Source organism: Callorhinus ursinus, unplaced genomic scaffold (assembly GCF_003265705.2).
Source record: "Callorhinus ursinus isolate GAN/ISIS: 27379988/994484 unplaced genomic scaffold, GSC_fseal_2.0 scaffold3, whole genome shotgun sequence".
Classification (NCBI taxonomy): Eukaryota; Metazoa; Chordata; class Mammalia; order Carnivora; family Otariidae; genus Callorhinus; species Callorhinus ursinus.
This window is the reverse complement of record NW_027397065.1, coordinates 70,978,701-71,002,178: the sequence shown is the minus strand read 5'-3', so window position 1 is coordinate 71,002,178 and position 23,478 is coordinate 70,978,701. Positions and strand designations below refer to the sequence as shown.

Sequence of the window (23,478 nt, the reverse complement as noted above, 5' to 3'; positions counted from 1 at the left end):
ATTTTGAATAAATGCTTTTTTCCCTTTTCCTCCACTTTATTTTATAGTCCCACCAAAATAATGATCTCTTTAATTAAACAAAAAACTAAGAGAGGTTCCTAAAAGAGTGGCAAAAAAGGAATTAAGATGTCAATGACTGACGGACAGGTTAAGTGAGGAATCAGCGAATCATCTTGACTGGGTTCTTGGAGTTGGTGGTGGTATGGAATTGTAAGCCATTGGATGGATCTTCCAACTGTAGAGCCTGGGCACAAACTCGTTGGTAAGCTGCTTGAGCTCTCATTTGGGATGCGCTATGGAAAGTGTGAGAGAAACACATGCCAACATAGGTGCAGTCTGTGTGATGGTGCCTTGATGGTACCTTGGGTGTGTATATGTTCATGCACTTGGAACAGTACAGCTTCATCGTGGCCTCTCTGAAAAGCTGATGGGAACATTGGTTGGTGTTCAAAGTACAAATGAGGCAGTAGACAAAGTCTCCTTGCTGGTACTCTTCCAATATCTGGGTGATGCAAAAGTTGGCAAAGACATAGCAGGAATAGGTCAATCCATAAAGCATCTGGGCTGCCAGCTCAATCAGGTCATCCTGGTTGTGGTTTTCGTACAGTTCTTCATCAGACTCCAGGTCCAAGGTCATGTCTAGACTTTGTGGATAGTGAGGCACCTGCTCACTGAGTCCAGTGAGATTGAATTTGTGCTGGATGTAGTCAGTCTTCATGAAATTCACAGAAGGATTCATTGCCACAAAGCTCATAGGCATCAATAGCGCTATTTTCCAGATGTTTAAATCATTTATTTTTAATTAATTAATTTTTCTGTACCAATTTCCTGATGCTTCTTGGTCTCTATAATTTTATTTTCTTGAGTAATCTTAGAGGTCTTTCAAAGTTAGGTTACTTTTTTTTTCTTTTGATTTACAAAGCATATAATAAAGTTTTTCTACTTGTTTTAAATAAATTATTTATAAAATGCAATACATGGGAATGACATTTTCAATTTCTATGTACTTTAAAGTTTTTGTTGAGTATAGTATTTATAGAGAATAGTGCCCATTTCAGAAGGGTTCAGCTCAGTGTATTGATTTCACAATGAGAAGACAGCAGTTTAGTTGGAGTCAGATCAAAAACTCCATCAGCCTAGAACATTGTCATCCCAGTCACTACTCCAGTTAACTACTCTCCTGACTTCTAAAACCAAAGGTTAGTGTTGCCCTTGTTATACTAATATTAATAAATTATGCATTATGCACATTATCAATAATTGATTCTCCTTTTGTGAATATTCCTTATTTTTTTTATGGCTTCTCATGTGACTGGGCAGTTATTTGGTAGTTTTCAGTTTGGTCTTACAAATAATGCTATTATGAATATTCTAGTGCATGCTTTTTTGTGAAAATATGAATGCACTGTTGTTGGATTCATGTATATAAATAGGGTAGAATTGATGATCTTTGAAAACTGTGTGTTTAGCTTTTGTAGATACTACAAACGGTTTTCAGAAGTGGCCTCATGCTTAAGTTTGAGGACATAATGGACTTTGATATTTATAAGGAATCTAAAAACTCAGGTTTTCTTATTTACACAAACATTCAGAAATGTGTGTATTTAACTTTATAATGTTTGTTTTATCAATTTTATTATTTCTTCAGAACCTGAATCAGCAATCCAGGGTTGAATAGGCTCTCCCGGTGATTCTTATTGCCTGCTAAAGTTTGAGAATCGTGGCCACAATGACATCTTTACCTACGCGGTAGAGTTAGGGATGTTTACTAATGAACTGGTATATTCTTCATAGTTTACAACACTGATATGACAGGTACTAAGATTTTCATTTTAAAATGATGGTTTTTAAGTGTTCGCTGTGGATGAATTAAAATGGAAAGTTTAGGGGCACATGGCTGGCTCAGTCAGTAGAGTATGTGACCCTTCATCTCAGAGTTGTCAGTTTAAGCTCCACATTGGGTGTAGAGATTACTTAAAAATAAAATCTTTAAACTAAATAAAATGGAAAGTTTACTGAGTCAGGGACATTTATAGTGCAGACACCCCCCAAAAAATGCTAAGGACCTAATAAAGGGGTAATTGGGAAGTCTGCACTTTCCACTTAATTTTTTGATAACCTTAACTGTCTAAAAAAATAGTCTATTGGGACGCCTGGGTGGCTCAGTTGGTTAAGCGACTGCCTTCGGCTCAGGTCATGATCCTGGAGTCCCGGGATCGAGTCCCACATCGGGCTCCCTGCTCAGCAGGGAGTCTGCTTCTCCCTCTGACCCTCCTTCTTCTCATGTGCTCTCTCTCTCTCTCTCATCCTCTTTCAAATAAATAAATAAAATCTTTAAAAAAAATAAAAAAAATTAAAAAATAAAAAAATAAAAAAATAGTCTATTAATTTAGAAAATATACTGCATTTTAATCTGCCTGTGCAATGCCTTTGGCAATTTGGACAGATACTTAATAAGGAAAAGACATTTTCATCATTTATTAGTTTTAAAAATATATATGTATGTGAAAGAGTTTTAAAATCTAAAATATAACTTTTTGTTCTAGAGCAAGGGCCAAGCTATATAACTTTGGCAATTTTTTTTGGATTATGTCTGAGTTACTAATTCTAATACTGAATTCTCACAAGACCTTTTAGTATCACATTTGTTTTTCCTTTTTTTTAAATTTTGTTTTATTATGTTATGTTAGTCACCATACAATACATCATTGGTTTTTGATGTGGTGATCCACGATCCATTGTTTTCCTATAACACCCGGTGCCCCATGCAGTAAGGGCCCTCCTTAATACCCATCACCAGGCTAACCCATCCCCCACCCCCCTCCCCTCTAAAACTCTGTTTGTTTCTCAGAGTCCATAGTCTCTCATGGTTCATCTCTCCCTCCACTTTCCCTCTCTTCATTTTTCCCTTTCTTCTCCTAATGTCCTCCATGCATTTGTTTTTCTTTTGCTACATTTTATTTTTTGCATATGCCTTTATTTGCAGAAAATATTCTGGTGATTATCTGGCTAATTTTATCAGAAGAAAAATATAATTGTTATAGGTTTAACAATAGAAGAGACAATTGCATATGCTGAAAATAAATACAGTCTAGTGGGCAGAACTGTGAAATTTCCATTTTAATTAAAATATTAGATTAGCTATTAGCTCAACTATAAATATGGTACCTGTCAAAAAAGGGACATGAGAACTATTCCAAAGCAACAGTAACAGAAACAAAAGCGTTATTTTTATTTCACTAAAAAAAGATTAGTTGAGTTTATTAATCCCAGTCTGTCAAAGTCATCAATATGCTGTATGAGACACAAAAAATAAATTTGCAGACCTTGGCAAACAAATTTTATTTTGATCATATACTGGTGAATTAGACCAACTGAATTTTGTTTCCATACTTAAATTCATCCGTAGTATATAAACACAACTCAGGACCTAACTGGTATTGCAGATGATAGGTGGGGTTATTTTTTGATATATTTATCAAAGTACTCCTTGTACTCCTTGTCATATTTTAAAGCAAAGTTCATATGGTCTTATGTGTTTCGTTTTTTTTCTGGACCTACAAGACTGTCATTTCATACCTAGTAGATCAAATCACACTGATTACATAATAAAACAAGTCAGTGTGTATTTTAAGAAAAAGGTTTTGATTTACATGAAAGGTGATGACAGGAATGTCCATGAGGTTATGAGATCAAGTGATAGTGACTGTCAGGAATGTTGGTAGATATGACAGGGTTTTACACAGTGAGGATTCTGAGGATAAGGGACCTGAGCTTATCTGGACATGATAATGGGAAGACCTGGACTTCTTTCCCATTAGACAGCTCTGCTGTCTGAGACCCTGGTGTGATGTCACCCTACTAGCTGACCACAGTTGGGGTACTAATGGATTCCTGTTATGACTCAGGAGTAACATGATGGTATGTACAGACATCCTGAGGCTGGGCCAATTGTCACAAGATTGGATCATGGATAACATGCAAATGAATTGTCAGAATAGGTTGGAGAATTGTTCCAATGAATGTATGGGCTACAGAATGGGGACTGAACTGAGATTCCTCAGGACAGAACATCTTTCACAGCCTTGGGTGGAGGAAGTGAGAGAGGACCTCCAAACTAAGGATGGGGGTTGGCGGAAGACAGAGGGTACTTTTTCCAAGGATAAGCCACTTCCTTTATGAATACTCAGGTTGCTATTTGTCTCTAGGTCTTGCATCTTTGTGATCCCAGCTTCTCTTTGCATCAAGGTAAGCCTTTGCAAATAGATCCTATTTAGTTTTAAAGGCTATAATCTCTGATTCCACCTCCCCCTTCATTTTTCCCCTTCCTACAATCTTCTTTTTTTTTTTTTTAACATATAATGTATTATTTGTTTCAGAGGTACAGGTCTGTGATTCAAATCGAAGGGGGAGGCGAACCATGAGAGACTATGGACTCTGAGAAACAAACTGAGGGTTCCAGACGGGAGGGTGGGGCGATGGGTTAGCCTGGTGATGGGTATTGAAGAGGGCACGTTCTGCATGGAGCACTGGGTGTTATACGCAAACAATGAATCATGGAACACTACATCAAAAACTAATGATGTAATGTATGGTGATTAACATAACATAAAAAATAAAATAAAATAAAAGAACTGTAATCTCCTTCTTCTGATAAGCCTTCATAGCTATGCACTGAGTCTTGGGAATGAAATGGCTCATAATCATCCCCTGCAGACTCTAAACTGTTACTATGTGAATTTGAAGTTTATATGTATATAAGGAGTTCAGTACGATCGAGACCCTCATTGATGAGTTTAACTTTGCTGAAGGTTACAGGCACACTCAGTGAGCTCACAAATTCAGGGAGTTGGGGTAGATGCAGACATAGCTGGGTGCCTGTAACTTGGTCTGAACCCCAGGTACCCACTCTCTGTTCACATTCTTCTAGAGTTGCTTGTCTACCACCATGAAGTCCAGGAGGAAAGAACACACAACATTGGTGTCCACGTCGGATATATTCAACTTCTGCAATGGGAACATCCTCCTGGTGATCATCATCTGGTTGGTGAGCTCTTTAAAGTGCAGCTACATCTAGCATTTTTAGGGTGATACTTTCTCCTGGCCAGCCTGAAGCTCTCTAAAGAATTCAGCTGGTTGTCCAGTAGGTACTGCAGGCTCTTATACAAGTGCCAAGGGGGCTTGTCCTCCTGGCAACCCCGCACAGCCCTCCAACTCTAACTTGCCACCTGAGAGCATTCTTTAACACCTTTTAAGGGCCATTCTTCCACCAAGAAAAGAAACAGCAGTTCCTAGGCATGGACCTGGGTCAAGGGTGAAGACTGGGTTTAGAAAGGAGCTAGAGGGGCAGGAAGGTAAAGCTAGAGTTGGTCCACTTGAAGTCTGCAAGGCATGATTAAAATAGGTCTTTGTGGTACTGGATTTGCTTTAAACAGTTAAAAATTTGACTATTGACCAGCATATTCATGAAGTGTACTAATAAGACTATTGATATCTTTGAAGCTCTTCTTTAATCAAAAGGAACATTTTTTAATGTGTCAAGATATAAATTATGTGTACATCAGGATTATATCATGCAAATTTCTACAATATTTTATTGGATTTTTATGCTATTTTTAAATATGTTGGCCACTGATATTTGAAGTTTGATTTATATTTATAAAGTTTCCTTAAAGTTTTCTTATGAGAGCTGCAATTTTTGACAATTTAGAAGCTATGGACACTTTTGGATGGCAACTAGGTAAAGTACCACATGCTGTGAACATTATATTTTATGCTTTCCAAGCAGCATGGGGATGCCTGTGAACCTGACCTACACAAAGCAGTTATTTTGGTTCTTTAAGCTGCCTGCCAAACTGTTGTAGTAGCTTTTTGATTTGGGCAGATGCCCACTTCAAAACAAATCAAAATACAGTATTTGGTCTCTGAACTTACCTGCATTCAATTCTTTGAATGTGAATGCTAGCTCAGATTGAATTTCAGGTCTGACTAATTGTTTTTGATGTTCCTAGGCAGTTTGCATGAAACATATTCGATCAAACAGCTAACACAGGCTTCAGTTCTTATTACTTTACTGTGCAGTATCCCTTCTGCTGGTGTATTATATGCAATAAAAAATTAGAGGACAAAATATTAATCTGTAGTTCCTATCCAGAGTAAGATGGTCAAGATAGGTATTAACAAGAGACATTGATCTATTTCTGAGGCTATGCAGCTGAAATCTAGTAAAACTTTAAAATGTGTTATTTCCAGGCAAAGTCTATGAGAAATGTGAATATGAGCAAAATGCATAAACTTGCTGGTTTTTAATACAGTAGCTATGGCACAGACTTCACACTCTGACACAGATTTCAAGCAAACAAAGGTAATTACATTGATTTAAGCAGTTCTTCCCAATTTATTCATATTCTCTATTGTATTGATTTAGAGCTAGCTTACATTCCTTCCTTCTTTCCTTCCTCCCTTCCTTCCCTTCCCTTCTCTTCCTTCCCTTCCCTTCCCTTCCCTTCCCTTCCCTTCCCTTCCTTCCCTTCCCTTCCTTCCCTTCCCTTCCTTCCCTTCCCTTCCCTTCCCTTCCTTCCCTTCCCTTCCCTTCTCTTCCTTCCCTTCCCTTCCCTTCCTTCCCTTCTGTTTCCTTCCTTTCCTTCCCTTCCCTTTCCTTTCCTTTCCTTTCCTTTCCTTCCCTTCCCTTTCCTTTCCTTTCCTTTCCTTTCCTTTCTTTCCTTTCCTCCTTTCCTTCCCCTCTCCCTCTCTGTCTCTTTCTTTCCTTCTCCTAGCTACCTCTTTAAACTGAAGTAGTGAGTAAAATAGATAGATGATTTAAAATTTCTGTCAAATAAATAAATAAAATCTTTAAAAAATATAATAAAAAATAAAATTACCTTAATTACAATTAACAGGTACTTGTTTCATTAACACGGGATACTCCCCTGGGTTACTCAGATCTAAAGAGTGCAGATTTCATATTTCAGATGAAATAGTATTTGTTGTAAAATATATGTTCCATTGTATTATAAATGTCATCATGAGAAAAATGTAAATTAAACCACAACTATTATTCACCTGTAAAATTTAAAAAAATATGAATGGTTTGATAACACACTCTGTTAGTGAGGCTAAGGAAGAAGGAAGCAGTCTTATATTTTGTTTTTCAGAATGTAAAATGGGATGACATCTGTGGAGGGGCTTTTGGCAATATCTAACAAAATTACATATGCATCTAGCTTTTAACTTTGCAGTCCCTCTTTGGATTGGAATCTGTCGCAAAGACTCCAAAATACACTAACATTCATTTGAAATGACATGTGCCAAGTGACCTTCAATGTAACATTATTGGTACTAGTTCAAAATTGGAATCAACATCAACATCCAAGAATTCAACCTCAAAATCCAACAATTGAATAAACTACAGTATACTACACAATGGAGTATTATGTACCTGTGAAAAGCATTTGGGAAAATCTCTATGTAATGAGATTATACATCATATATTTTGGAATACAATTTGTTAAGTGATAAAAGCAAGTTGCATTAAAATGGGCATAGTATGTGACTTTTTGTGTATGAGTAGGAGAGGGAACTTCCTTCCTTCCTTCCTTCCTTCCTTCCTTCCTTCCTCCCTCCCTCCCTCCCTCCCTCCGTCCCTTCATTCCTTTCCTGAGTTTGTGTGCATTTCCTTATATCTGTAAAGAAAAAACTAGAAACAGAGAAGAAAAACTCATAAAAATGGTTATATATAAGGGAGGGCATGGTTGAGAAGCACACCTGAAAATCTAGCTCACAAAATATAAATTTTATGTAGTCTTGGTTCTGGAATCCCTTTTTTTTTTTTTTAAAGATTTTATCTATTTATTTGACAGAGAGAGACACAGCGAGAGAGGGAACACAAGCAGGGGGAGTGGTAGAGGGAGATGCAGGCTTCCTGTGGAGCCGGGAGCCCGATGTGAGGCTCGATCCCAGGACCCTGGGATCATGACCTGAGCCAAAGGCAGACATTTAACGACTGAGCCACCCAGCCACCCCTGGTTCTGAAATCTTGTAGGTTCTTTACATAATTAAAAATACAATAAAAAGCAAGTTTCAAATAGTGCAGGAAACTGAAACTGATATTTATTATACAAGTGAATTAACCAAACAGAAAATAATTAACTGAAGTTAAATACAGTAATTTGACAATACTCAGTAGTTTATAATCTTATGAACACAAAAACTGCCAATAATCTTAAACCACACTGTTATACTTTGATAGTTAATATTATTATTTTGCCTTTGAAGCTATTGTGAATAAATTATAAGATAATTGAAGTAATTCACTGTATCAATGTATCACTGTTCTTAATATCCAAAATTTCTCAACAATAGTTAAAAGAGATACAAATATGAAATTTTAAAAAATTAGCAAAACTGTGATTTTCAATTTAAAGTAAATATATCAAGGTAAATATATCAAGTTGAATTTATTATTTTTCTTCTTATTTTAATTCCTATCTCTCTTCCTGAAAATCTCTGAAGCAATAACAAGTAATAGCAATGAATACTCTTTGTAATAAGATATTGATATCTAAATGCCATTCTTTAAAAAATGTTTAAATTTGTTTTATTTTATAGTGACAAGAACATTTAACATGAGATTTCTCCTGTTGATATATTTTTAACTGTACAAAACATTTCTGTTAACTAAAGAGACAATGTTGTATAGCAGAACTCTAGAACTTTTTCATCTTGCTTGAGTGCAAGTTCACTCCTGTTGACTAGTAACTCCCCATTTCCTACCCCTCAACCAATCCCTGGCAACTACTATTCTACACTTTGATTCTGTGAATTTGACTATTTTAGGTACCTCCTAGAAATAGAATCATGTAATATTTGTCTATCTCTGGCTTACTTTACTTATAATACTCTCTAGATTCACCTATATTGTCACAGATAGCGGGTTTTTCCTCTTTTTTTCAGGCTGAATAATAATCCATTATAGGTATATACCACATTTTCTTTATTAGTTTATCTGTCAATGGACATTTAAGTTGTTTCTTGACTATTGCAAATAGCACTGTAATAAACATGGGACAGGTGGTATCTCTTCAAGATTCTGATTTCAGTTATTTTGGAATAATGCCCAGAGTGGGAAAGCTAGATTACATGGTAGCCCTGTTTTGAATTTTTTAAGGAGCCTCCATGCTGTTTTCCATACTGGCCATACCATTTTGTATTCCTACTAATAGTGTGTAAGGGTTCTAATTTCTCCACATCCTCAACAAAAATTGTTGTCTTTTTTTTTAAAGATTTATTTATTTATTTGAGAGAGAGAATGAGAGAGAGCATTAGATGGGAGGAGGGTCAGAGGGAGAAGCAGACTCCCCGCCGAGCAGGGACCCCAATGCGGGACCCGATCCCGGAACTCCGGGATCATGACCCAAGTGGAAGGCAGTCGCCTAACCAACTGAGTCACCCAGGCACCCTGTCCTTTTTTTTTTTTTTTTTTTAATATAAGAGCCATCCAAATAGGTAAGGTGATATCTCATTATAGTTTGGATTTGCATTTCCCTAATGATTAGTAACACTGAAAAAAATTTTATAAGCCTATTTGCCATGTGTATGTCTTTCATGGAGAAATATCTATTCAAGTCCTTAGGCCATTTTTAAATTGTGTCATTGTTTTTTGTTTGTTTGTTTGTTTTAATTGAAATATAGTTGTTCCTTGTGTGTTTTTGAGATCATCCCCTTATCAGATATATGGTTTGCAAGTATTTTCTCCAGTTCATAGGTTGCCTTTTATTTTTGTTGACTGTTCCCTTGGCTGCGCAGAAGCTTTAAAGTTTGATGTAGTCCCACTTGTTTATTCTTGCTTTTGTTGCCTATGCTTCTGGTGTCATATTCAAAAAAAAATAATTTACAAGACACATATGAAACTTTCTTCCTGTTTTATTCTAGAAGTTATATAGTTTCTGGTCTTACATTTAAGTCATTGATCCATTTTGAGTTGACTTTGTATATGATGTGATATAAGGTTCTAATTTCATTCTTTTTCATGTGGCTATCCACATTTCCCAACACCATTTGTTGAAGAGACTCTCTCCATTGTGTATTATTGGCACACTTGTTGAAGATCAGATGATTGTATGAGTGCAAACTTATTTCTGGGTTCTCTATTCTGGTTTGTAGGTCTGTCTTTGTGCCAGTACCATGCTGTTGTGGCTACTATAAATTTGTAATATATTTTGAAATCAGGAAATGTGATACCTTTAACTTTGTTCTTCTCAAGATTGTTAATTTCCACATAATTATGAATTTTCCAGTTGTCTTTCTGCTGTTGATTTCTAGTTTATTCCAATGTGGTTGAAGAAGATACTTGGTAGGATTTTAAACTTCTTAAATTTTTAAAACTTGTTTTGTAATCTAACATGTGATCTTTCCTGGAGAAAAACAAGTACAGTTGAAAAGAATGTGTATTTTGCTGCTGTTGGGTAGAGTGTTCTATCTATATCTCTTAGGTCCATTTGGTCAATAGTGTTATTCAAATCCTCTTTTTCCTTATTAATCTGTTGGGATATTCTCTCCATTATTAAAAGTGGGATGTTGAAGTCACCTACTATTATTGCATTGCTACTTTTCCCATCAGTTTGGTCAATGTTTGCTTTGTATACTTCTATGGGCTGATGTTGTATGCATATATATTTGTAACCATGTGAATTTTTAATTCATAGATATTATAATAAATTGAGTATAACTTAAAGTATTGAATAAGAATAATTAAAGAATGAAAGAAACATGATGATAAGAATAAGTACTTTATTATTATTAATGTTAAATTCTCTTGATTCTTATTTTAGTTAAAAACCTTTAAAATACATTAATATATGTATATTTGCATTACAAATTTATAGCTAAATGTTGTGACTATTGATAGAACTGTTATCCTATTAGATAATGGAATATAGTCTCTCATCCTGTTATTTAATTTCCTTAATTCTTGTGAGATAACAAAATTAATTAATCATTTGAAAACTTGCTATTTTTCTGTATGTGTTTTACAAAAAGAAAGTTATATTCAGTCGTAGCTTAAATGATTACATTCAGAAAGAAAAATATTTCAAGAATTTTATTATCTTGATCATTTTGACCATTTAAAAAAATCATCTGTTTTTTTATTAAACTATTTTTTATTATGTTAATCACCATACATTGCATCATTAATTTTTGATGTAGTGTTCCATGATTTATTGTTTGCGTATAACACCCGGTGCTCCATAGTTATCCTTATTAGGAAACTATAATTGTTATTGACAAGTTAAAACAAGTAAGTGATTAATGATAACTTTTGATTATATTTGTTATTGAGAGAATAGTATAAAATTAATCAAAGAAGAAAAATTACATCTTTTAATCTGTAATACATTTATTTGTAAAGGAGTGTAATATGATGCTGCCCAGCTATAAAAATAACGTCACAGGTAAATAATAAGCCTGTAAAAATGAACTAAAAAATACCTGGATAATTATTTCAGACAATGTAATTGTGCGTTTCTGGGATAGGATTGAAAGTACCAGCCACTATCTATTGGAGAGGAAAAAATCTATGGTGACTTACGCTCTATTGCCAGAAGAACTGCAGGATTTAAATAGAATAATTGGATGACTTATTCCACAAGCACACATTTTTAAATATTGGTGATGACTTTAATAAAGCCAGAAAGATCTTGATTCTTAACTTTAAATATTAAAAATGAGCATTATTTTACTTTGCATGCTAAAATTATTTAAATCTTACTTTTTAATTGTATATTCTCAATGAAAGGTAATTCTTTTTTATTGTAGCTATTTTAATGAAATCATATTTTAGACAAAACAAAATTTTCTTAACTAAAAAGTATAATTAGTTAAAGGCACATTTGAGTTGTGACTGTGACTAGTTAAACTATGAAGTCAAAATCAGGGTACAATAATCCCCTTGGTGGAAATTTAGTCTAATTGAGGCCAATTATTTTATTTATTTGTACTTCACATGATGTATGCTTGCAAACAGAAGCAGCTGCTAGCCAAATAACTAGGAAGAAACAAAGAGCTTTGGGTGGGTGATATTTCAAATTCAGCAGTAAAATCCAAGGAAAAATAACATAGTTTTACACAAAAAAGATTCTGGAAAAAATGTTTATATGCATGATTCCAATTTGGTAAATTGTTGGCATTCTAAACTTTTTTATAATAATTGAGCAATAAGCATCCTTAAACCATAAATGGCTAACACTTTTAAGTAAATAAGGTTATCTTTCAAAAATATTTGTTTTTATTAATTGATATGTGCACAGCAAGGAAAGCACATTAAAGAATGTCATAATACAAATTAACAGTCTTATATCACTCCTTCACCTCTAAGTTTCCTCTCCAAGGTGACTTTTAAAATTGTTTATATTTTGGTTATTTCCTTTACAAAATAATATTTAAGTTAATTTCTGAACTTATTAATATCACATAACATTTATTATTCCCCTAATATGAAATATAAACATTTAAATTGCTCAAGTCTTCTCCTTCATCTCTGTGTTTGACAATTTTTTTATTTGGGATTTTCTAACAATTATCTTTCATATAAATAATATAACTAAACCTCAGTTGATATTTCTATCATCTTTCTATTTGGTTTCTGTACTTTTTTATTATGATATTAATGCCCTTCCTTTTCTACCAATTTTTCTTCACAATCTGCTTTGTATTAATTTCATCTTTATATTTCACAGCTCTTGGTGTTTCATTCTATCCTTTAAACATAACATCTTCTCCAGGCCTAAAAATTAACTCTTAAAGTGAAAGCCAATAAACAATATTTATATTATTATGGTTGCAAACATAGAGAGTAATGAAATACCACTTAGCTTTCCATCCCTAAAAAAAAAAAAAAAATTCAGTCATAATCCAAATACTGCTTGAGGAACAATGTCCGGCTAAAAGTATTTCCTCAATTGCTAAATTGTATTTGGAAAATAATGTTCTTCCTCAGTTTCTGTTATTTTTGGAATTTATATTAACCATTTAAAAAAATTACATGTACTGCTTTTATCCTCAATATTTTTCAATTTCAATTATGTGTCTCATTGTGTTCCACTACCATTTTTTCTCAAAAGTACCTGTAATGGTGTGCAATTCCAGTGCAACACCTATTGTTGGGTTTTTCTATCTCTCTTATCTTTTTTATTATAACTTTCTTTTGTTTAATTTATATGTCAGCTATTTTTCCTTCCCTTAAACTCACAATGAAAGGTTTTCCTAGGCTGTGAAATTAACATGTAACATTTCTGGATCCTAAACTTTATGTATATATGTATATAGTTTTGTACACACACACAAACACACAAACACATATGTAATTAGATAGTACGTGTTCTCCCAGATGATTGGCAAATAGGTCTATCTTCTAGTTAGCTCTATGGAGATGTGGATTCTTGCTGGATGAGAGGATGCATAGAGTAATTTTTTCTTTTGACCTGGTGATAGCAGTTGGCTTAGCTTTTGACAACACAAACACCAAACTGACAAAGGCTTTATTTTATGATATCAACATTAGGCTACTAATCTCATTTAGAATTTTTAAATGTTATTAATTTTAAATAAAGTGGTCATTTTTAGGAAATTGCAGATTTACTAGCAATTATAAGAAATAATACAGAGGGATCTTGTGTACCCTTTATCTGGCTTGTCTCAATGCCAGGATATTGGCATTGTTACTGTCAAGACAGAGGACAATTCCACCACCTCAAAGATCCCTCGTCATCTTTTGTAGACACATGTACTTCTGTGTCCTTTTATAGACATATGTCCTTCTTCATTAACCATTAATAAACACTAATCTGTTCTCCATATTTATAATTGTGGCATTTCAAGAACATTATAAAAATGGAATCCTATAGTATGTAAACATTGAGAACTTCACATACTGTAAGATTTTTTCACTCAGTTTCAACGCTTTGGGTTTTTTTCCAAAATAATTCTCTGGAGAGTCAACCAAGTTTGTTCATCAATGTGCCTCTCCTATTTATTGTTGAGTAGTATTTCATGAATTAACCATTCACCCATTGAGGAATATCTGGGTTATTTTGAGTTTTGACTTCCAAATAAAAATGCTATAAACATACATATATGGATTTTTGTATGGACAGGAGTTTTCATTTCTCTGAGATAAAAGTTTAGGAGTGCAATTTCTGGATTATGTTGTAATTGCATGGTTTTTTCATAAGGGACTACCAAACTAATTTCCATAGTGGCTGAAGCATTTTGAATTCCACCAGCAATATTTGAGAGATTTGTTTGTCTTTGCCAGCCTCTGTTGTTCCCATATAGTGACATTACTTTGCCTATTATTACTAGTGTATAATCCCAGGACTCTGAGATCATGACTGAGCTGAAGGCAGACACTTAACTGACTGAGCCACCCATGTGCCTTTTAGCCATTATTTTTTCAAGTACTTTTTCAGTATGCCCTTTTTCTCTTCTCCTTCAGTGGAAGAAATGAGGCCACCATTTTTTCTATATCAGTTTTCTGGAGTAAAATATTTATTGTCTAAGAATTTCCTATGTTGGTAGGCTGCTCTTTCTTGTCTGTTAGCTAAAGAGAACAGGCATTTGTCAGGGCTTTTGTCTGCCCCTGTGGCAATTTGCTGGTTTCTGGCTTTTTTAACTACAAGCTTGGGATATATAAAGGAAAAAAACAAACCCAGGAAACTCATCAATATGTCATTCTTTCTGTGTACTCCTTTTCTTTGTCTTTCAGAGACTCTTTGTGTTGTTTTATATATAATACCCAGAGTTTTTAGTTATATTTAACAGTGAGAGGAATAGGAAAAAGTACATCTGCTCCATCCTGCTAGAAGCCCAAATTTAAAATGTGAATTCATTAAAACATTAACATTAAATGATATTAAAATATACATTTAAATAAAATTAAAAATTTAAACCCATAGCCACATTAATTACACTTAAACACATTTGTGGGTGGTTACTGTATTGGAAAGAACAAATGATAGGACATTTACATCTTCTCTAAAATATCTAATTGACAGTGCGGCTTTAAAGGTAATCATTTTAATGTTTTGCTTTAGGGAAAATGCCTGATGCATCCATCAGTAGGTTGGGGGGAAATGTACTAATTAGATGACTAGTACAGTTGTCTCATTAAAAACAAAATCTTCACTGTGGACATTGCTGCTATAAACATTGGGGTGCACATACCCCTTCGATCCCTACATTTGTATCTTTGTGGTAAATACCCAGTAGTGCAATTGCTGGATCATATGGTAGCTCTATTTTCAACTGTTTGAGGAACCTCCATACTGTTTTCCAGGAAACAAACTGAGTGTTGCTGGAGTGGTGGGGGTGGGAGGGATGGGGTGGCTGGGTGATAGACATTGGGGAGGGTATGTGCTATGGTGAGCGCTGTGAATTGTGCAAGACTTTTGAATCACAGATCTGTACTTCTGAAACAAATAATGCAACATATGTTAAGAAAAAAGAAAAAGAAGAAGATAGCAGGAGGGGAAGAATGAAGGGGAGTAAGTTGGAGGGGGAGATGAACCATGAGAGACGATGGACTCTGAATAACAAACTGAGGGTTCTAGAGGGGAGGAGGGTGGGGGGATGGGTTAGTCTGGTGATGGGTATTAAAGAGGGCACATTCTGCTTGGAGCACTGGGTGTTATGCACAAACAATGAATCATGGAACACTACATCAAGAACTAATGATGCAATGTGTGGTGATTAACATAACAATAAAAAATTAAAAATTAAAAAAAATAAAAATAAAAACAAAATCTTTAGTAAGTTCATCTGTTTCATGCATACTTCTCCATCTGACCCTGTTCCTCTTGTCTATGAGCACAAAGACTTCCTGAGGTAACAACAAGTAGACGGGCTCCCACTTACTTTACCCTTGAGGATCAGGTAGTCACTCTTCTTCTTTATTAATCACTATCAAATAACGTCTAACTTCTTGAAACCTTATTTTTTTAAATAATTCTACACTTTTATCAAAATATAAGTGCTTCTTAGGAACACAGGAAAAAACTTAATTCTAGTATGACTTCTTTAATGACAAATACCAATATTTTACTTCTAGAAGGTAGGCGATAGATTCACTTTCTTTTAGGGGTCCCCAATATAAATATACATTGTACATACTATTCTGCTTATTTTTTATAAAAAAATTATATTCTATTAAAAAGGTACAGAGAAGCAACTTAAAAATCCACAAAATAGGAATTCATTATTGAATAAATGCATTGCATGCACAATTTCTATAAATTTTTGTTTTTCTTTTTGTTGTAACATATACTACTTTAACAGAACTACAATGCGATGGATGATTTCAAGTAATCTATTCAGAAAAATACATAATTTTAATCTGATATTTTATGTTTTTGAAATAATTTTCTGCCTTGGATTAATAACTCCATTTATAAGAACAAAAATAAGATTAAAAAAGTAAAAACTATATAACATTAGAATGAAAATAATATTATAATGAAACTAAATTACAAGAAATATGAATTATCAATTGAAATGTGGAGAAAACCTGTTTATCATAACAATTTCCTTGGGTATAATATATTAAATGCTATATATAGGTTTTTAAATAAAAATTTGAGTAAAATTATAGTTACTAATAAGCTCATGAATTTATTTTCCAGTTTCCTACACACTATTCTTGATTTTTGTATTCTTCATACCTGTTCTTTTTATTCATCTTATGTAGATTTGCACATATGACTTTATTTTATGATATTTAATGAAATTCCCAAATGTTATTTCTCTTTATACTGCTCTAAGGTAATATAATTCCATTGGTAGAAAATAAAAATGTATAAAGGAAAATAATTATATTGGGGAAATCAAATGAAATAATATGAATAACATTTGCAGGAAAATAGATTTGCTCAGTGTGAAATTTGCATCCTTCTATCTGTGTATGTCTATGTCTGGGTGGGGGAGGGGAGGAGGGAAAGGAAGAAGGTATGGCCTGGGGATAAATGGGATTTCTGTTTCCAACATCTTATCCTTAAAGAAGAATGTGGACTAGATTTTGGTGGGTTTGACTGGAAAACCCCAATCCAAGTTGTTTAAAGTTCTTTTTGAATGGTATTGGGCGACTTGATTCTGAAAAAGCTTTAAGCATAGAATTGAGCTTTTCCTATGGATAAGACTCCTTATATGGGTCAAAGTTAAGGACTCTAGACCAAAAGAAGTTGGCTGAATATTCTTGCTGCTTTAACTTTGATCATTGTGGCCACCTCACTTACATTTCTTTGATTCTCATTAAATAAAAATTAATCTTAGTGTATTTTGGCAGGAGTGGGGGTGGGTGGAAATGGATGTCTACTTCTGTCTATTCAAAAAACATCCCTTAGTTCTCATTATCCAATCAATTGATTTCAGCTCCCTTCTCCCTCTTTTCTTTATCATCATCTAGCCTTCTCTCCCAGGAGTTTCAGACCTTGTTATTCATAAATGGCATAACTTTGTGCATGCTTTATCTTTATACTCAAAAGTTTTCTTTATAATCAAAAGATAGCTTGACTGATTTTAAAATTATCGCATCACATTTTCTTCCTCTCAGCATATTTTAGATACTGATCAAACTGTCTTCTTGCATTGAATACTACTGTGAAGAAGTCAAATCCAACTTGATATTTCACACTAGTAGGAAGCATGATTTTTTTCCCCCTTGTCTACTCCTAGGATTCTTTCTTGTATTTGAATTCTAATGTCTTTACCAGAATAAGCTTTAATTTAAAATGTTAGGTATGAATGTTAGGTATCATTATTTCTTGGAAATCTATGAGCCCCTTCAGTCTGCACATTCGTCTTTTTTTTTTTCAGAAAAGTTTTTAAAAATGATACTTTTGACTCTACATTTTTAATGTTTCATTTCCTTAATTCTTTAAAATACTAATAATTCATGTTAGATATACTTTTTTTTTAAGATTTTATTTATTTATTTGACAGAGAGAGACACAGCGAGAGAAGGAATGCAAGCAGCAGGGGTGGGAAAGGGAGAAGCAGGCTTCCCGCGGAGCAGGGAGCCCGATGCGGGGCTCGATCCCAGGACCCTGGGATCATGACCTGAGCCGAAGGCAGATGCTTAAGGACTGAGCCACCCAGGTATACTTTGCTTTTTAAGTCTATCATTCCTTTTATCATATTTACATTCCTCTTTCTCTTCTTACCCCTCCCCCTTACTCTCTCTCTGATTATCATTCTCATAACTACTTATGACTAACTTTTTCCACTTATAATGGGCATTTATTCTCTTCAGTGAATTCTTACTTTTTTTGTCCTGTTGTGACATTTTCAACTCAATTCCATATTCTTTGAGCATCCTATTAAGTCTTCTTGGCATATTTTTTTCTCACTTTTCAAATTTCACTTATTATATATAAAGATATCTATAAATTCTGTGAGAATATAGACAATCATTTTCATTCTCCCTTATTTTTCTGTGATCATCCTTCATTAGAAATCTCCTTTTATTGATTTAAAGGGAAAAAAAAAGTTTTATGCATAGAACCCATGCCATTTTCTTTATAATTATGACCCATCTTTGAATTATTTTTGTTGAGAGATTTGGCAATTGTGGTAACTAGAACTATCTGAGGATTGGATTCAAAGATGTTTCCATACTCTTCCTCAACAAATTTTTTGGTTGACAGAAAATTTTTTTTTAGTAGTCGCATATATTTGGTCAATGTGATTCATCACACAAAACCCTGTGCTTGATTCAGTCCATTCCAATAAAGGGAAATAATTCAGTATTTAAGTACAGTGAAATTTATACCTGACTCTTGGTTACAAGAGTGATGGATGGCCAAAGGTGTTAATGGAAGAAGAGAGTTGTTTCTTTATAGATCAAGAAATTGTCATTACCTTTAGGCTGCAACTCATGTGACCACTTTGGTCCTAGAGCTGCTGACAGTGAGGTGCAAGCATTCTCTCTGCTTCTGCTACTGTTAGAAATGTATTTTCTTGTTAAGCAAAAAACTGGGAGCCCATTTTCCCATGACCGCTAAACTACTCTCAAAGTTACTGACATCCATTGTTGTCTGAAATCATCTTTTAAAAAAATCAGCTTTATGAAATATAGGTTACATATTATAAAATTCACCAATTTTAAGCATAAAAGTCAATGAATTTTAGTATATTTGCAGAACTTGTCTGCCTTTCTTTGCCCCCATCGCACCCTGCACATCCCTCTCCTAGGAGAGGAGTTCCATGCCAAAACACCATGGGTAGAATATTTGCTCTTAAACGTTGCTACTATTACAACCTGAGGTGCTGGCAGAAGCCAAAAGAGGCAGCAAAATAATATTCTTTTCCTTTTTACTGCCTTCTAAATTCTATTCAGCACTTCTCATTTACAGAAACTAAGAGAAATCTAGCTAACAATACTGTCTAAAAAATGTAATTTGCTCATTTTCAGCCCAGAGGTACAAAAGAGTACACACAAAGAAAAGTGTAGTTTTGAGAACCCACAGACAGTAATCAGCCCACCCTTCAACTAGTAAAGTCATGGGTTGACTCTCTCTATTCCAGTCTTTTTTTTTTTTTTTAAGATTTTATTTATTCATTTGAGACAAAGAGATACAGAGAGAGAAAGCATGAGCAGGGAGAGAGGCAGAGGGAGAAGCAGGCCCCTCACTGAGCCAGGAGCCCGATGTGGGGCTTGATCTCATGACCCCGGGATCATGACCTGAGCCGAAGACAGACGCTTAACCATCTGAGCCACCCAGGCGCCCCTCTTTATTCCAGTCTTAATCTCTTTGGGCTACTATAACAAAATACCATACACTGGGTGGAATATAAACAGAAACTTTTTTTTCTCATATTTCTGGAAGCTGGGAAATTCAGGGTAAAAGTGCCAACAAGTTTAGTATTCGGGGTGGGCCTGTTTCTGGTTCAGACAGAGGGGTGATTTTATTGTGTCCTCATATGGTGGAAGGGAAGAGGGAGTATAGATTTCTCTGTGGCTTCTTTCTAAGGCATTATTCATTCACAAGGGCTCCACACTTTTGACCTAATCACATCCCAAAGGCCCCACCTCCAAATAACCAACACACTGGAAATTAAGTTTTGACATATGAATTTTGGGGGAACACTACATTTAGTTTATGGCAACATCATTCTCTATCCAGCTTTCCCTGAAGCAAATATCAGGCTATGATAGAAAATCTGCAAATGGTTTTTTACCTTGTTTTTATTTTCCAGCTATCTACTTTTCCATTGTAAGTGGCTGGGTCCCAGCAGGTTATATTCTACTGTACCCATAGCCTTCCTATAATTTTTGATATTTTAGTTCTAATTTGTAGAGATTATGCAGGATACAACAATTTTATATAAATATACAAATATCTTGGGGGATGAGGAAATTTATAAAAATAAACATGTGCACTCTTGTTTAGGTTAATAGTTCACATTTCTTGGTTAGTGCACTTCAGTTTGTATTTTGAAATTATGATTTTTTCTATTGTATTAAAGCTCAAATTTTCTATTATTATTTGCCATGGGTTAAAAAAAGATGAGATTAAAGTGAAGTGGTTTTAGTCCATTATATTAGTCCATTATATTTTTACAGAAATTTTGCATTCTCCATGTCTAACCCTGTCCAAGACCAGTTTTCTAATTGTCTTTAATGAGAAACAATGCTGTTCCTTCATCTAATACTTTTTTGTTGTTGCTATTTTAAAGTTCATACAACATGTCTGGTCACAGAAGCGAAACCATAAATCACAGATCATAAAGGTATGACAAATTCCCTTATATGTAAGTACACATCAAAGAAATGTTTGTCCAGTTGGAACATCACTTGCAAATACACTGCATATACTGTTTGTATTAGTATTCTAGAACTGCTATAATAAAGTACCACAGTATACGGCTTAAAGCAATGGTAATTTATTTTGTCCCGGTTGTTGTGGCTGGAAGTCTGAATCTGAGGTGTCAGCAGGGCCATGCTCTCCTAGAGACTCTAGGGGAGGATCCTTGCTTGCCTCTTCCTAGTTTTGGTGGTTGCTGGCAAATCCTTGGCAGCGGTTCTGTTATTCCAATCTCTGACTCCATCCACATATGATCCTTTCCCCTGTGTGCCCATTTTTCTGTGTCCCTCTCTCCTTATAACGATGCAAGTTATTGGATTTAGAGCACACCCTATCCAATGTGACCTCACCTTAACTTGATTAAATATGCAGAGACCGCCATTTCCAAATAAGATAACAGTCACGGGTGTCAGGGTTTAGGACTTCAATATAACTTTTTTGATAAACACAATTCAGCCCATGACAGAACTTGCTATTCTTAGTAGTATGGAGGTGTCAGATATGGTAGATTTAAAGGTCAATGGCAACTGACATATAGTATATAGATTTTCATATCAAATTAGAAAAAAAAATGATCTCAAACAAAATTTCCCAAAATGAATAAATCCTCAACTTTGAAACTACTCACCTGCTTATTCCATTTTCCATGTAAGATAAATGTACAAAGAATGTTATGTTTGTGTGCTGTTTCTACATGGATTTTATATGCAGGGCTTTTCAAAATACTCTTTTTTTTTTTTTAAAGTAATCTCTATACGCAACGTGGGGCTTGAACTCACAACCTCAAGGTTAAGAGTCAGTCACTCTACTGACTGAGCCAGGCAGGTGCCCCTAAAATATCTTTTAAATTTACTCTTGTAAAATTGAATTCTGGAACTTAGACTAGAAGAAAGCCAGGGCTTGATGCTGAACTGGTAAAATGACACATGTATCAGTTCTGATAACCAAATTAATTCAACCAATTACCTTTTACTTCTTTAATTGAGTTATAATTGACATATAACATTGTGTAAGTGCAAGGTGTACAATGTTTTGATTTGATGCATTTATATATTGCAATATTATTACCACCATAGTACCATCTAATATCTTTATCATGTCACATAATTGTCATTTCTTTTAATGGTGAAAATAATTAAGATCTAGTCTCTTAGCAACTTTGAAGTTTATAATACAGTATTGTTGACTATAATCACAATGCAATGCATTAGATCTCCAAGACTTATTTATCTACTAGTTGTAAATTTGTACTCTCAAATAACTGCTGCCCAACCCCCCACCTCCTAGTCATTGGTAACTAACATTCTACTCTGTTTTTACACATTTTTTAAAAAAAATTCTACACATAAGTGATATCATACATTTTTTAGTCTTTATTTCACTTAGCAATATGCCCTCAAGGACCATCCATGTTGTCATGAATGGCAGAATTTCCTTTTTATGACTGAGTAATATTCCATTGTATATACATGTTACATTTTCTTTATCCATTTATCCGTTGTCAGACAGTTCAGGTTTTCCACATTTTGAATAGTACAAATAATGCCACAATAAACATGAGAGTACAGGTATCTTTTTGATATTCTTTTTTTTAAAGGATTTTATTTATTTATTTGAGAGAGAGAGAGCATGAGCAGGCAGAGGGAGAGGAGAAGCAGACTCCTCACTGAGCAGGGAGCCCAATGCTCAATCCCAGGACCCTGAGATCACAGCCTGAGCCAAATTTAGACACTTAATCGGCTGAGCCACCCAGGCTCCCCTCTTTTTGATATTCTATTTTCAATGGGGAAAGAATAATCTCTTCAATAAATGGTGTTGAGAAAACTGAATAACTACATAGAAAAAAATAAAATTGGACTCTTATCTTTCAACACTCAAAGATTAACTTGAAATGGATTACACTTATTAAACATGACCTGATATCATAAAATTCCTAGAAGAAAACATAGGGAAGAAGCTCCTTGACATTGGCCTAGTAATGATTTTTTGGATTTGACACCAAAGGCACAAGCAACAAAGCAAAAATCAAGTGGAACCATATCAAACTAAGAAACTTCTGCATAGCAAAAGAAATAATCAACAAAATAAAAGCAACCTATGGACTGGGAGAAAATATTTCCAAACTATATATGGGATAAGGGGTTAATGTCCAACGTATACAAAGAACTTACACTACTAAATCCAAAACTACAAAGAATCCAATTTTAAAAATGGTCAAGGGAACTAAACAGATAGTTTTCCAGAGAAGACATCCAAATAACCAATCAGCTCATGAAAAGTTGCTCAATATTCAATCTGAAACAATTATTCAATGTATAAATCTTTCACCTCCTTGGTTTATTTTATTCTTTTTGATGTAATTGTAAATGGGATCTTTTTCAAAATTTCTCTTTTTATAGTTTTTATTAGTGTATAGAAACACAGCTGATCTTTGAATATTGATTCTATATCCTGCAACTTTATTGGAATTATTTACTACTTCTAACAATATTTTGGTAAAGTCTTACAAACTTTATATATATAATATCATGTCATCTGCAAAGACATTTTTACCTCTTCCTTTCTGATTTGGATGCCTTTTATTTCTTTTTCTTGCCTAATTTCTGGCTACGACTTCCAGTAGTAT

General features: G+C 34.3%; 1 pseudogene; it reads right to left on the bottom strand.

Moving 5' to 3' along the window:
- Positions 1-168: 168 nt before the first annotated feature.
- LOC112820437 (casein kinase II subunit beta pseudogene) overlaps positions 169-23,478 on the bottom strand; it is a 64,069-nt pseudogene continuing 40,759 nt past the window's right edge.